The 13844-nt window shown below is 38.9% G+C and overlaps 1 protein-coding gene across 2 annotated transcripts in view; it reads right to left on the reverse strand.

The window, feature by feature from the left end:
* Positions 1–13844, reverse strand: part of LOC113238951 — a 41518-nt gene that overhangs the window by 14534 nt on the left and 13140 nt on the right. The window lies entirely within an intron of this gene.

The raw sequence follows: 13844 nt of genomic DNA on the forward strand, positions 1-13844 counted from the left end.
TTAAGAGACATATCTAGTTACATATAACTCAGACAAACAAAGACAAGACAAAAACAAAGAAAAATTAGTGATACCCAAGGTTACATCGACAAAAACCTAAAAACAGAGAAGCGTTCAAATTAAAATTATATAATAAGCTGCCAGTCTCAGTAACTCGGTTACCAGATACATAATACCTATATCAAGAACATCAAGTTGTGGTTAATTGAAATCCGCTTTATTACAAAGCAAGATTTAACGTACATGTGCTTCTGCTTTGATTCAAAAAGTTGCTTTGTATAATAAACTGTATATACATATTGTACATTTAGACTATTAAGTGACATTTTTAGATGCTAAATTATGGGTTGTTTTAAAAGATCATATTAGAGATCATATTATAATGGAACATGTTATCAAAAATTATATTTTTTTTTTATAACCAGGAAGTAGGGCTGTACTGATCGATTGCCTCAATCATAAGGACTGTTTTCTTCTAAGTAACACAGCATCCTAAAAAAAGGAAGAGCATGAAATTTAATTTGAAATTTTGTTCAGGAAAATGCGTTTTCTCTGACATTGCCGCGACAAATTACTGAGTTCAAACTTTCAACTTATTATTTTGAACATTCACCATGAAAAGATAAATAAATCAACAGGAAGCGATATTAGCAAAAACATGAGAATTTGTATACTTTAGAATGGGGCACATTTGGAGCATTTGATAACCTAGATGGAATTGTAAGTTGCAGTTAAATGTACCTAATTATTTTAATTAAATGTTAAATTTCATACTCTCTTTTTTATTTAAGATGCTACGTCATTTCGAAGAAAACAATTCTTACCTATGATTGAGGCTTTAGATCAGTACAGTAAAATTACAGATGTTTTTTTTTCCAGATTCGAAATCTTTCAATGCCGTTCCAATTGTTTTTAAAATAAAAATTAAATCTTCTTTCAGTAAAATGTTCTATCTGCGATATTTAAGGTTCTTTCCCTCCATGTGACGTAGCCGTGGGACATCCTGTATATATCTTATCTTATTATATCGTGTTTAGTGTAAGTTGTCAGCCGTCTGGACAAGGTCCCCCAGAGCGCGGCACTCGATGAGAATTATCTACCTATTATATATATTACGTAGACATTACAACTGCTCTATCTTGGGGAGGTTATTCCGTTTACAAAAAAACTTAAATTTTCGACAGTTGAGTGTATTCCTTGGTAGAACCTATAATGACATTCGGTTTTCAGAAACTCATTTTCGTGTTGATTAATTGTTACCCCATATTTTTGAACATGAAATATTGCTAAAGAAGTCCGTTATCTACCCAGAATGCTGAGAGAAGCCATTGAAATTAAAAAACATCCTAATTTCGACAGGGAAGATGGTTTCTCCGTACCACCAGTTTGAGATCCAGTATTTCCTCTAATGAAAAATCCCAATTAAAAATAAGGTGTTTAATTAATAACTATTGTAACTATAGTGAAAAAATAGGGTGGTTTGCATTAATATTAGACATAACTGGTTGAAGACTGTACGACCTCAGTTAACCGTGACCATGGGACCTGTAAAGGGCCAGAAACGTCGGTTTGTTTGAAAAAACAAATATACGCGATTTAAATCCGGAAAAATAGTTTCATTTCCTTTGTGTAACAATCTCGAAAACCTAAGAACTCGACATGAAATAATTCTCATTACACTTTAAATGTTGAATGATCAAGACAGAACAGTAATTTATCTAAGTGTATACCACAATAAACCAATGTAGAATAGGGGACCATATTGCTAGGTAGCATTTTCTTTAAAAAAAAAAAAATACATATACAAGAGCAACCAATAAAAGTATCTTCTATTATTTTATTTTAATAATCTTATAACAGTATTTACTTGCATATTTTAGTAGAAAAATTACACCGCTACATAATAAGAAAATAAACCAAAGGATAGGGGAGAAAAGACGAAAGTTAGGAGTTGCAATTCCACTGCGAAAGGGAAGCGGAAGAGCGGGAAATAGCTGAGCGAAACGGAATAACATGGGTTTGTCCCAGGAAAGAGTTTCACTCAAAAGAGGTATTTGCCTTCCATAGCGAGCGGCCTTAACGTGGCGAGCTAATCGGGAAAAGAGATGGGTCTGGTGAGCGAGTACTTTGACTTCCATAGCGGAGTGAGCTATAGGCGACGGAAAAGTAAAAAAAAACAATTTTAATATTTTAAGACGTAAACGTTCTATCGCGTTTTCTGTATCCTAATTAACCCTATCATTTATTCATAATTATTCATTTCTGAATAAATTAAGGGAATAATGTATTCTAGGAAAGTTGTAGTTTTAATAGTTGTATGGCCTACAATTATTTCTCTCGAGAGTTTGGGTGTAATTTGTGGTTGTCTATGTGTGTGTCCATGGCACCCGCGACACAGGGTTTCCCTAGTGCGGGGCTATGTTGAGTGTGTGCGTTATTTGAGTGTGTGCGTTATTTAATATATTACCCTTCTGAGCATGTTAAGTCCCTATACCTATATATTATTGCCTTTGCGGACTCCGTTCAAACACACACAGTGGATCTTAGGCTGCTAAAAGTTTGGCTTGTTGTAATCAACTTCAGGCAGCCGAGACCTCCACTGCATGAAGTTGACAACGACTTCACGCATTAACTGCATACGTAAGACGTTAACTGCAGGTGGTTATATAAAAAAATTGAAGTCGTGAAGGAAGCACAGACGCTACTTGTGTTACTAATGTTACGCCGCCAGCGCAATCGAAGCTAAAAATGAAAGCGTGCAGCGTGAATAGATCCACTATTGATGTGTGTACCCGAAATTAAGATAAGATGAAAACAGTGTTACAACTACTTTAGAATGTCGGTTGTCACTTTTGATAAGCTAAACGATATGCCACTTGATCGTCGGCGCGCGAGACATTTGATACCTGTTCAACAGAGTTGGTTTTTTTTGGTGTACTATGTGAGTGCGAATGCCGATTACGCGATTGACGACATTGCGAAGAGGGTTGCGCGAAAGCTTAAATGCGCGATAGTATTATACATATATATCCTCGTAAGAATATCAGTTACTACTTTTGACTCTCGGATTATCGTTCACATCAACGCTTGAAGTTAAAGTCTCAATTGCACGCTATCGAATTATCAACTGCATGCAATTGCAGTCTTAACTGCGTGCAGTTAAAGCGTGAAGTTGATTACACCTCTATTAGCAACGTCAACTCGCTCAGTCCGCTCCATTCACTTGTTTGCGGTGCGGTGTGGTGGAAGCACTTCTATGGATCGTATTCTAGAACTCTATTCAATGCTCAAGTCAGGATTTGAGTATGGTTTAAAGCACTCGAAATCATACTCAAGTCGCTGACATTAGGGTCGTATTTCCAGTGCTTGTGTTTCCATTGCAATCCTGACTTGAGCATCGAGTAGAGTTCTAGAATACGACCCTATGAAGCTTACCGTTGCGAGTCAAACTGAGTCCATACGGGGCCCCTCCGCTCACGCACACGAAGACGTTTGAAGGAATCACGGGGAATGCTCTTAAATTATTGAAGTAAAATTCTGAAATATGAAAGGTCTTGTTTCCTATCAAAGGAGCGAAGGGAACGCAGAATATTTTGATCAATTTCCTTGGCTTCTTTTAATTAAAGCAATTTATTTTCCGCGCCACACCCACGGCGTACATGTGTCGAGTGGAACACGAAACTCATTCCAATGATGGGTCGATATTTGTTAGTATAAAAACAATTTTAAAATAGCACAAGCAAATAAAATTGTATTTGCAACTGGATGATGGGAGTGTCTGACTAAACTCTCATTTGTTACATAATTCCCTTATCTATTTACCTATGTAACTATGAAACAAGCGGGGGGCCTCTTTCCCCCCATTCTCTTTACCCGCCTGCACTTCCTGGAACGCAGAAGCCCCGGGCTGGATCAATACAGCTCTCTGTCGTAATCTAGATTTGTTGTCTAGGTATCATTTCAATAGCATTAATGTCATGTTGTGTTTTTGTTGTATGGATGGGCAGGTTGGTAAGGGCCGATGAAGGCGAGCGTGCTATGAACCCGTCTCCATTCCCAAAGTTTTTAAGGATCTATTTTCAAGAGTCAACAATCACTTTGGAAAAAATATAACATAGTAAAATTGAGGACATGCACGGTGTGAAAACACAAAAATTTTCATGATAGAAAAAAAACACAAAATTACCTAGAAATTTTACATAAAAAACCGGTGTATTCCATATAGGATGCTGTTGGGACTGCCAAGTAGGTGTAGCGCGTCGGGCATGTTTGCGGAAGCTCGTACGGACGGCTTCCAAGCCGTCATGCGAAAGAGGATTGTCGCCCTGTGGAGTCGCATCCGGAAAAGTACCAACAGCATTCTGAACGCTATCGCTTGGAGGTTTGACTGTCCAATTGCAGAATATTGGATGAGTCAAACAAAAGGTGTGGCCCAATGGGAGCTGTAGTTGTGGTTTTAGAATTTTCATTTTGTTTGTACTAACCTTACTTTAAGTTTTTGCTGTTATTAACATACTATGGATAATTTAAGTCCGAAATAAAGAAATTTATTATTATTATTATTATTATTATAGGTACTTTACATATATACCAATGATTTCCTTTTATATATCAACGGAACTAAATACAATGCGTATACTTATACGATATACATTTTTTTCAAATGGATTTTTATTTGTAAAGAAATAAATCCTGAAATAAAGCCAGTATTCCTGCCGCTCGACCCAAGGAAAATGAACCGTATTAGTACGGGGAAAAATTGAATTCGAGGTGAGGTGAACAGACCTTAAAAGTTTGCTTATCCGTTTCCGCTGTTACGTTCATTGGAATTACATGTAAGTGCCAATTTTTATAGAAATCGGTTAACATAAAGTGCGTGAAATTCAATTAATCGGATTCTTCTCCTTATTAGGGTGGCACCTTAGGGGTGGGAACATTTTCTTCAAATTTGAATGGGACCACGAGTGAGGTGCCCTTTTCTAACATAAAAAATCATCGTTATCAGTTCCCAAATATCGGAGAAATCGCATGACATACACACAAGAAAAGTACCGACGAACTGAGAAGCTTCTCCTTTTTTCAAGTCGGTTAAAAATAGACTAATGCTTGGCCTCTATTTTGTGCGCATTTGAAAGCAACTGATGATGATCGTCTACGACGGAGCATGCACAAAAGCTAAATAAAGGTTCTAGTTGTAGATTTCAGGGTATAAGACTGCTGGCGAGGAAATCCTACCTACGTTAAGCCTTTTGTCTAGTAAATGCATATTCTGTCTAAATCTGAATAGCCCCAAATTGTAGCTATCAGGACACATACTCAAAACGTGTAAAATTCAAGGTTAAAAGCTTACACTGCTTTACAACAAGTCTAAACGTGTGTAGTGGACTGTATCAACGGGTTCGGATGGGTTCTGGCGATTCGCTACAACGTGCTTGCGAAGAGTATTTAAAGGAAGTGAAGCATGAACGGAACGACCATGACTTTAAGACATAAGTTTGACGATTTTTACACTAACGTCGCAGTACATTTATCTTATTTATGTATGTTAAGAAGTTTTTTTTTATAAAAAAGATAAAAATAAACTAGCTGTTCTTGACAGTCGTTTTCACAAAGTCTTAAGAGCCAAATCCAGTTCCAGGAGAGGAATAGGAAGCGTTTTAGAATGGTATGATAAGATACTGATAAATGATAAGTTAGATAATGATAATGTGATACAATTAAATGACCTTAAATATTGTACATGTCAACTTAAATATTTGATTTAAGTACTAAAACGATTTCTGAAACTTGGAGAGGTCGCTTTGTGAATTAAACTCGCGTAACGCTGGTTATTAAATTCGCCATCACTTGCGTCCGACACGTTGACACTTGTCCTGGGAGCATGTGGGGTGAACATGCGCTGCCCTCGCTGCATGCGCGGGTGGCAGAGTGGTACTCAATCAATGTCAATGTCAATCCTATACAAATGACGAATCCTGATATGGTACTGATTAAACCGTACTGGATGACGTCGTGAGATGAGGAGATGTCGGCTAGATTGACTTCAGTCTCCTTCATCATCTGAATCTGTTTTCCAATCTCATGTAACTTCTGAAGGAAATACGTATTGTTGTCGTATTCTTTTGGTTCTGATAATGTGCTCGTAGGGTTAATTATGGAAATGGGTAAATCAATGATGTGATTTATCGAAGGTATGTTTCTTTTTTGAACATTGGCTTCGACCATCAGCGGGTCGTTTTGCTGTCTATGTGAGTAGATAGTAAAATCTGCCCCTTTTATTATGCAATCCATGCTTATAGTCATAATTCCATTTCCATTTAATTGTTCTGATGTAACTTGTTACGAGCAGTGTATTGTCCGCAACATTAAAACAAGTGTGTATTTAATAAATGTATGATCATGAAGTTTTGCAAGGTCCGCTGTTGATAGCACACTGTTTTGTTTCTTCATTCATGACGCATAAATATTTGTCTGAAGTCTTGTGATACATTGGTGTCTGCAATGAACACATGTGGGTTACGTCATCATATCGGTCACACCGTAGAAGATCTGCTTGTGTCATAGGGAAGTATGAATCTTTCTGTAAATTCATAGCAATATATTCTGATATAGGTATGCTGAACATCTGCATGCAGCTGTGTCGTTCGCTTTACGACGAATAGGGAGCAGGTAAAATATTTCGTAAAAAAATCTCTTGCACGGTATTCTGATTTCAAAAATGAAATACTGATTCTTCATTTTTGCTCTGATTTTTAGCATATGATAAAATTTAGCTAAGTCGGTGGCTATGTTGTTAATCGGTAATGATAGATCTTTTGCTAATTGGCCTGCTAAAACGTTCAATTCATTTTGGAATTGTTCTGGGCTGATAAGGTGTACTTTGAAGGATCCATGATGCAAATCAGCTGTGGTATCCAGGAAATAATCTTGAATATCTCTCATAGTATTTGCTATAATCGCTGATAGGGCGAAACTATTGCTGCTTTCATCTCTTTGCAGGCTTTCTTTCATGCTGTTAGTCATCTGTTCTATTTTATTAATGTGTTTATTGATATATTTGTGCTGTACATTCATGGTTTCTTCAACTCTTTATAGTAACTTGCGTTGTGCTTCCACAATTGATGTCTGATTTCGCCATAATATTGCCAGTGTGTCTGATTCATGCGAAGCAACTCAATACCTTTCTGATATTGTTCAGCGAATTGGTCGTTCAATACCCCGAACAGGCTGTGTGCTAAGTTGCTAATTCCATTTATAAGGCCGCGGCGAGCACGTGAATGCGCCTCGCCATTCTGCTGACCAAGTAACATATGATTGTAAAGGTCGAGTTCCATATAGCCATGATGTAATTGTAACATGATAACGTCACATAACATGGACTTGTCTGTTTTGTCGCATATTCTGCCAAAAATAATACTAAGGTATTGTTTTAACATTTCGCAGACTTGCCTGTATGGATCAATGTTATAATATACAATTAGCTTCCATTCATTTCGGCTAAGATGCATTTCTGATATTTTGTCAAAATTTGCCTTGATTGTTGCTTAATTGTGACATGTTATGAGTGCCATGTGTCGGTAATATGAGCATCGTTGTAAGTAATGTAATGAGCATTGTTTTGACGTTCGAAACGATGTTTGTCGTCTTTTTTGATTTCTGATTAGAGATCCGTAGGCTTTGTTGATTCTGTGTTGTGACGTTTCATTTACAGGCAACGGTGATAGTTTTACGATGGGTCTCTGTATGATGCCGTTTTTCGTTTTGACGCTCACCACTCGGACGTGCCCATCCTTTCCAGGGTGTAGGTTTACTATCCTACCGAGTGGCCACTTTCCAGCTTGTAAGTTTATGTCATGGATAATGACGATATCGCCAACTTTCTGATTCTGCTGCTGCTGTTTAGATTTTGCTGATAATTGGCACAAATACTCTGCTTTCCATCGTTTCCAAATGTCGTTAAAAATTTTATTGGTTAGCTGCCACCGTGTTCTTGCGTCTCTTTCTGTTTCCACAATTGTAAAGGTGGGACCGCTGGCTAGAAAGTGTGAAGGAGTGAGGTAGTCTACATCCTCTGGATCTTTTGATATTGCGATGAGGGGCCTAGAATTTAGACATGCATCCAACTGCGTGAGAAGAGTAGAGAATTCCTCGTACGTAAGTTTTTGTTCTCCAAGGACTCTGCATAAATGATGTTTCAAGCTCTTCACAGCCGCTTCCCACAGTCCGCCGGCGTTTGGCCAAGACGGCGCACTGAAATGAAATTTGATCTCCATTACAGCTGCTTGCGAATAGAGCTCGTCGTCTAATGTTTGCTGAAGATTATTAATTTCTTTTTGTAGAATGTGACTGGCTTCCACGAAATTCATGCCGTTGTCACAGTATATGTGGCGTGGTGCTCCTTGATGAGCAGCCATTCTTCGTAGTGCTGCTAGAAAGGCTTATGATGATAAATCCGCGACAAGTTCTAGATGTACCGCCTTCGTCACCATGCAGATGAAAACGGCGATGTATCCTTTGGTGGTTTTGATTCCCCTTCCCTTATTAGCCTTTACATACGCCTGTGTTGAAGAAGGGACGGGTTGGGTTGATACGTGCTGCTGATAAGTCACCCATGAATTGTGTCTGCTTTACAGGATCGTGACACTGGCAGATCACGCATTTGCGAAGACGTTTCTTCACTGCTCTCTTTCCACCGATTACCCAATAGCGCTGTCGGAGACGAGCCAGAGTCAGGCGTGCTCCACCATGAAAAGTGTCTCTGTGAGCTTGATCTATAAGCAAGTTCGTTAGATGACCGTCATGGGGGACAATTAGGGGATGCTTTATGTTTTCGTTAATCTGCGCGTTCTTGATACGACCACCGACCCTGAGTAAAAAAAAATTGTATACTTCTTAAGCAAACTCAATTTCCTGATAATATTAGATAGTTTTGTTTTTTGCTTCTGATAATTCATCGACTGATATGAATGTCTACTGATGCTGTTTACGTGACACCGTTCTAAGTACCCATGCTAGTACTCGAGTTACACGAAGAAAACAGCTGTGTTTGTTTACAATGTCACTTATTACGTCAGCCTGATTTGTAGTAGCGACATTTGTTTGTATATTTTTCTTCACCTCTTGATCGGTTGTAAATACAGGATGTTCCTTTTCGCCATCTGACTTGTAAGTAGATAGCCAGGTGAGTCCAGTCCACCACAACGGATGTTCCTTTAGCTGCTTGACACTGATTCCTCGGCTGGCACAATCCGCAGGATTTTCAGCTGACTTCACGTAGCTCCAGCAGTCTGGAGGCATGATGGTTTTGATCTGCTCTACTCGATTCGCTACAAAAGGCTTCCAGCGATCCGAGTCTCCTTGAAGCCAACCCAACGCTGCTGTTGAGTTAGAATTCTTTTCTATTTGTAGAAATTGTGCTACTGCTGTCTGCTTTGACTGTCCCAATTTTTCCGAAGCGTTCGGTTTCATAGGAAGTCTGACGACATATTTACCATCTGCTTGTCGATATGTTTGCTCTTTGTACTGTTCCATGCAATAATAGTCAGCTGATGACATATTCAGTGTATTTTCGTCGATGTCTTCTATTGTCCAAAATCATTGAATATCTTCGAGGTTGTTTAAAATGACATTACATTGATATGTTTTGACGTCGCCACACAGCAGCCATCCAAGAAGTTTGTTGTGCCATGGGCTCTGATAGATTTCTGCTTTGATGATTCTGCCATCATGATAAGAGGGTATATATCAGCACCCAGTATTATATCCACTGGGCGATTGATGTAAAGTTCTGGATCTGCCAGACTGATGTTTTCGATGTGTGTCCAGTTTGGTTTTGGAAACGTTTGATTTGGTAAATTATTGATTAAATTTTTCATAATGACTACATTGGTAGTAGAATTGTACTCGCCATGTATTGCTGATACTGACATGTTCATAGCTCCCTTACAGTTGTCCTCTTGTGTGCCAAGGGCAAACACTACTCCTTTAGAAGGACGTCGAGGTAAACCGAGGACTTGTGCCGCATTCGCTGTGATAAGAGATATTTGCGAAACCTGGTCAATGAGCGCCCGTATGTTCTGATAAGAGCCATCTGCTGTTTGAAACTTGATCTGAGCAGTAGCTAATAAAATCTCCGATTAGCTGTTTTGTTTGAGACACATTCACCTGTTCTTTCCTCGAACACCTTTGCAATGCTGACATCTAAAGGTAATTGTGGATGACACGTGATACGATTTCGCTTGTTGCTATAGGTATTGCTCATGCTATGATTTTTATTCAGGTTGGAGCTATTCTGTTGCTGAGACATTTTTTTCATATTAAATGTCGAATTATGAAAACTTGATTTTTGCATGTTGCTGTCTTGCTTCCTCCGTGACGCTTCGAGTGAAGTGAATTTGTTTTCCAAATACTTTTCGAGTATTAACTTAACTCTGATAACGATGGTAGTTCTCGGGGCGAATTAACTGATTCTATGTAGTCTTTGTGCGTCTCAGCGTCCAATTCTTGGCACATGATGTGGTCAAGTAATGGGTCCCAGGTAGTTACGTCGACTCCCAGGTTCTTGATAGCTTTCAAGCACTCTTTCGTAGTGTCATGAATTTTCTTGATTAGTGATGCTGTCTGCTGTTGCATCACGGGCAGAGACATAATTATGTTGATATGAGAACTGAAGATCAATTTAACATTATTGTATCTATGATTGAGAATATCCCAACACGCTTGATAATTGTCTGATGTGATATTAAGATGCTGTATAAATTTCTCCGCTTTACCCTTGACCTAGCTCTTTAAGAACTGCATTTTTGTGCATTTAACATAGAGCGATTTTTGTGAATCATCTCTTCAAATAAATCTTTGAAAGATATCCATTTGTGATAGTCACCGTGGAACGTTGGAATGTACATAGTGGGTGCAGTATTCGATTTTGTATAACGCTGACCACATTTTCTGATTTAGGGTCTTCTTGATAGCTGTGTACTCTCTCTCGTATCTATTGAACGTGCGCTCGTAGTCCACGTCTTCTTCATAGACCTCGCTATCTATATCCCAATGTAAGGAATCGATCGCGCTCCAACGCGAGTCTACAAGCTTTAATACGTTTTCGAATTCCCATCATTCTGATAAGGAATCAAAGTTAATGTTGGTGATGGTATGAGAGAGGGCCTTAAAGTTGCTTTTTTGTTTACGGACCATTTCTTCTAGCTTGCTAGGCGTACTTCCTGTAGTTACAGGCGGCTCTGGCTCGGAGTATCGTACCTGCGGTGTGGGTGGTTGTACATATACTTCAGGAGGTGCTGGACGAGCGCGCGACGCAGTGCTAGCCCCGGTGTCCGATTTCCCCGGTGACGAAATTATTCTTGCTGGCTTTTCACTAATTTCTAGTTTTGGAAATCTGTGTATATTAGATAACATGTCCAATTGAGGCGTTGCAGGTTTCGAGTGGGATGTTGGATCTTCAGTATATAATTCCTTATATTCCTAACGATGTAGATATTTTGGTAACACATTACTGAAAGTTTTCGATCGATCGAATCGATCAGTTGCATATGACTGCTCTCAAATTCATTCCAATACATAGAGAGAAATTAAACAAATTAAAAAAAAAAATGGTGAAAATAATTTCAATATTCTGCATAGGCAGAGCTTGCTTTTCTATTAAACTCTCCATAATAGGCTTTATCTGATAGAAATGCAGATAGATATTGTTGATTTAGCTGGGTGTTTATGGAACCCTTGTAGGTATGTGCGCCTTCTCAATTTCCCGGTGAGACACGCTGGTGGGTGGCCGGAAAACCGATTCAGTACCAAACAAAGATTTCCAAAAACACACTAAGCTAAACTGATCTGCTGGTGCTGATGTACTGATGCTGATTACTGATGATGTACTGATTCTGTTGTACTGACGCTGGCGTATTGATGCTGGTGCACTGACGCTGGTGTACTGATGCTGGTGTACTGATGCTGTTGTACTGATGCTGATATTCTGATAATGCGGATAGCTGATGATGATGAAGTGTAAAGTAGACGTAACTTCCACGTTGCACTGATATTGTAGCTCGTGGATCAAATTCACGTTAAAATATCACGAAAATTACACACGCAAGGATCCGGCTCGAAGGACCATAAAGATGTGCGGTTTGTTCACATTTCAATGATAAGAGTCTGATAGAATGTGAAAGTTTATTGCTAAAAGAACTGCTAAAACGATAACTGATAGATGGAATGTGCGATGGCTTGCGAGTGAGTTTTAGAACTAAAGTGCATTTCGTAATTTATGCATTTCTGTTACATTGACCTAATAACCGGTCAATGGCGCAATGTGCTTATCCTACAAAATGTAACCGCGAAGAATTTTTATTCCCATTAAAATGTGATCAAAAGATCAACTCAACGCGATCTAAGGGCGGCGACAAGCCGTTTGCATCTCTGGTAAAAATCGCCGTGTGTTCTCACTCTAATTTAAGAACTAAAGCTCAGAATTCCTAAGAGAAATGACACATATGCGCTTGTACACATATCTTCAGAATGCCTTCTAGGACTTTTTCTGGCATCAGGGTGTAGGTGTTGCTTTCATGGGAGTGCCACACATAACCACCCGCTTCAAGTTTAATTAAATTAATAAATAAATACATTAAAGTTATAACTATATAAATTCTAAAAGGGTAACGAAACCACGGGATGTCCGCGTATCTTCAAAACGATTATAATTTTAAAAGTCATAGTCAATGTCCAAGTGCCATAGTTCTGGACCAGCTAAAGCAAAAAATGCTGACGATCTGAGGATTGGAGATTTGTGTTTCATTTGTATTTTCATATATTTTCTAATTAGATACAGTGAGAAGAGTTGAAAGAAACTAACATTCATGCACTGACGTCACAGTACGTTCAGGAAAACGTAATTTACATTAATTCAAAATGTGTGAGTCCAAAATGGACATTGTCCTTTGAAAACTTTGACCAATGAAATGCCTATAGTAAAACAGTCGTATACCGAATGATGGCAACTTTTTAAGGCGAAATTGTAACGTGGTTTCGTAGGCCTTGAAGCGCGTGACACATTTGCCTCTTACCGAGCTCATAGTCCACTGGCATACATATATATATATTACAGAACACCGGGAAAAAAAATCATTGTAATATCTCTGATAAGAATCGCATGAAATGTTTTTCATAGGTTTCTTTGTAATATTCTAGTAACATCGGATTTCCATATGTACCGAATTTCAAGTTGATCTTAGAAATGAAGTCAAATAGTGTAAGTCCATGTCTGAGACAGTTAAACTAATTGAAAAGAACTGATGATATTTAATCTTAAACTGCTGAACAGAAGTTCAGCAGCGGTAGAGCTCGTTGTCAAAGAGTTCGTCCAGGGAAGTACTGCCACCTTAGCTATTTCTGGTTTTGAAGGGTTAGGGTGCTCGTGAAATTACACACACATGGGACTTGTCAACTTATGTCTCAGGGTGACAGGTGTACTGGCAATGCCCCTCAGATCTATGCGAATTAAAGCTCTGAGTGGCACTGCCTCTGTCATGGACAGGCGTAAGCTATACGCCATACCATCATGCGCGCGACTCATACGTCCCGTCACTTGATATTATAAAAAAACGTTCAACTAACATAAGTAAGAACCATCCTGTTAAAAGCCTTTAAATAAGAAAAACCGCTTTGAGACACACGCACGCACGCAAATGCGCAAAAAACAGGCATACGCACATGCGCACGCACAAGCACATGAATACGCAAACGCATAGGCACACGATCATGCAAACGCACACGCATAGGCACACGCTTGAGCACACACACACACACACACACACACACACACACACACACACACACAC

Source organism: Hyposmocoma kahamanoa, unplaced genomic scaffold (assembly GCF_003589595.1).
Source record: "Hyposmocoma kahamanoa isolate Upper Pololo Valley unplaced genomic scaffold, ASM358959v1 98972, whole genome shotgun sequence".
Classification (NCBI taxonomy): domain Eukaryota; kingdom Metazoa; phylum Arthropoda; class Insecta; order Lepidoptera; family Cosmopterigidae; genus Hyposmocoma; species Hyposmocoma kahamanoa.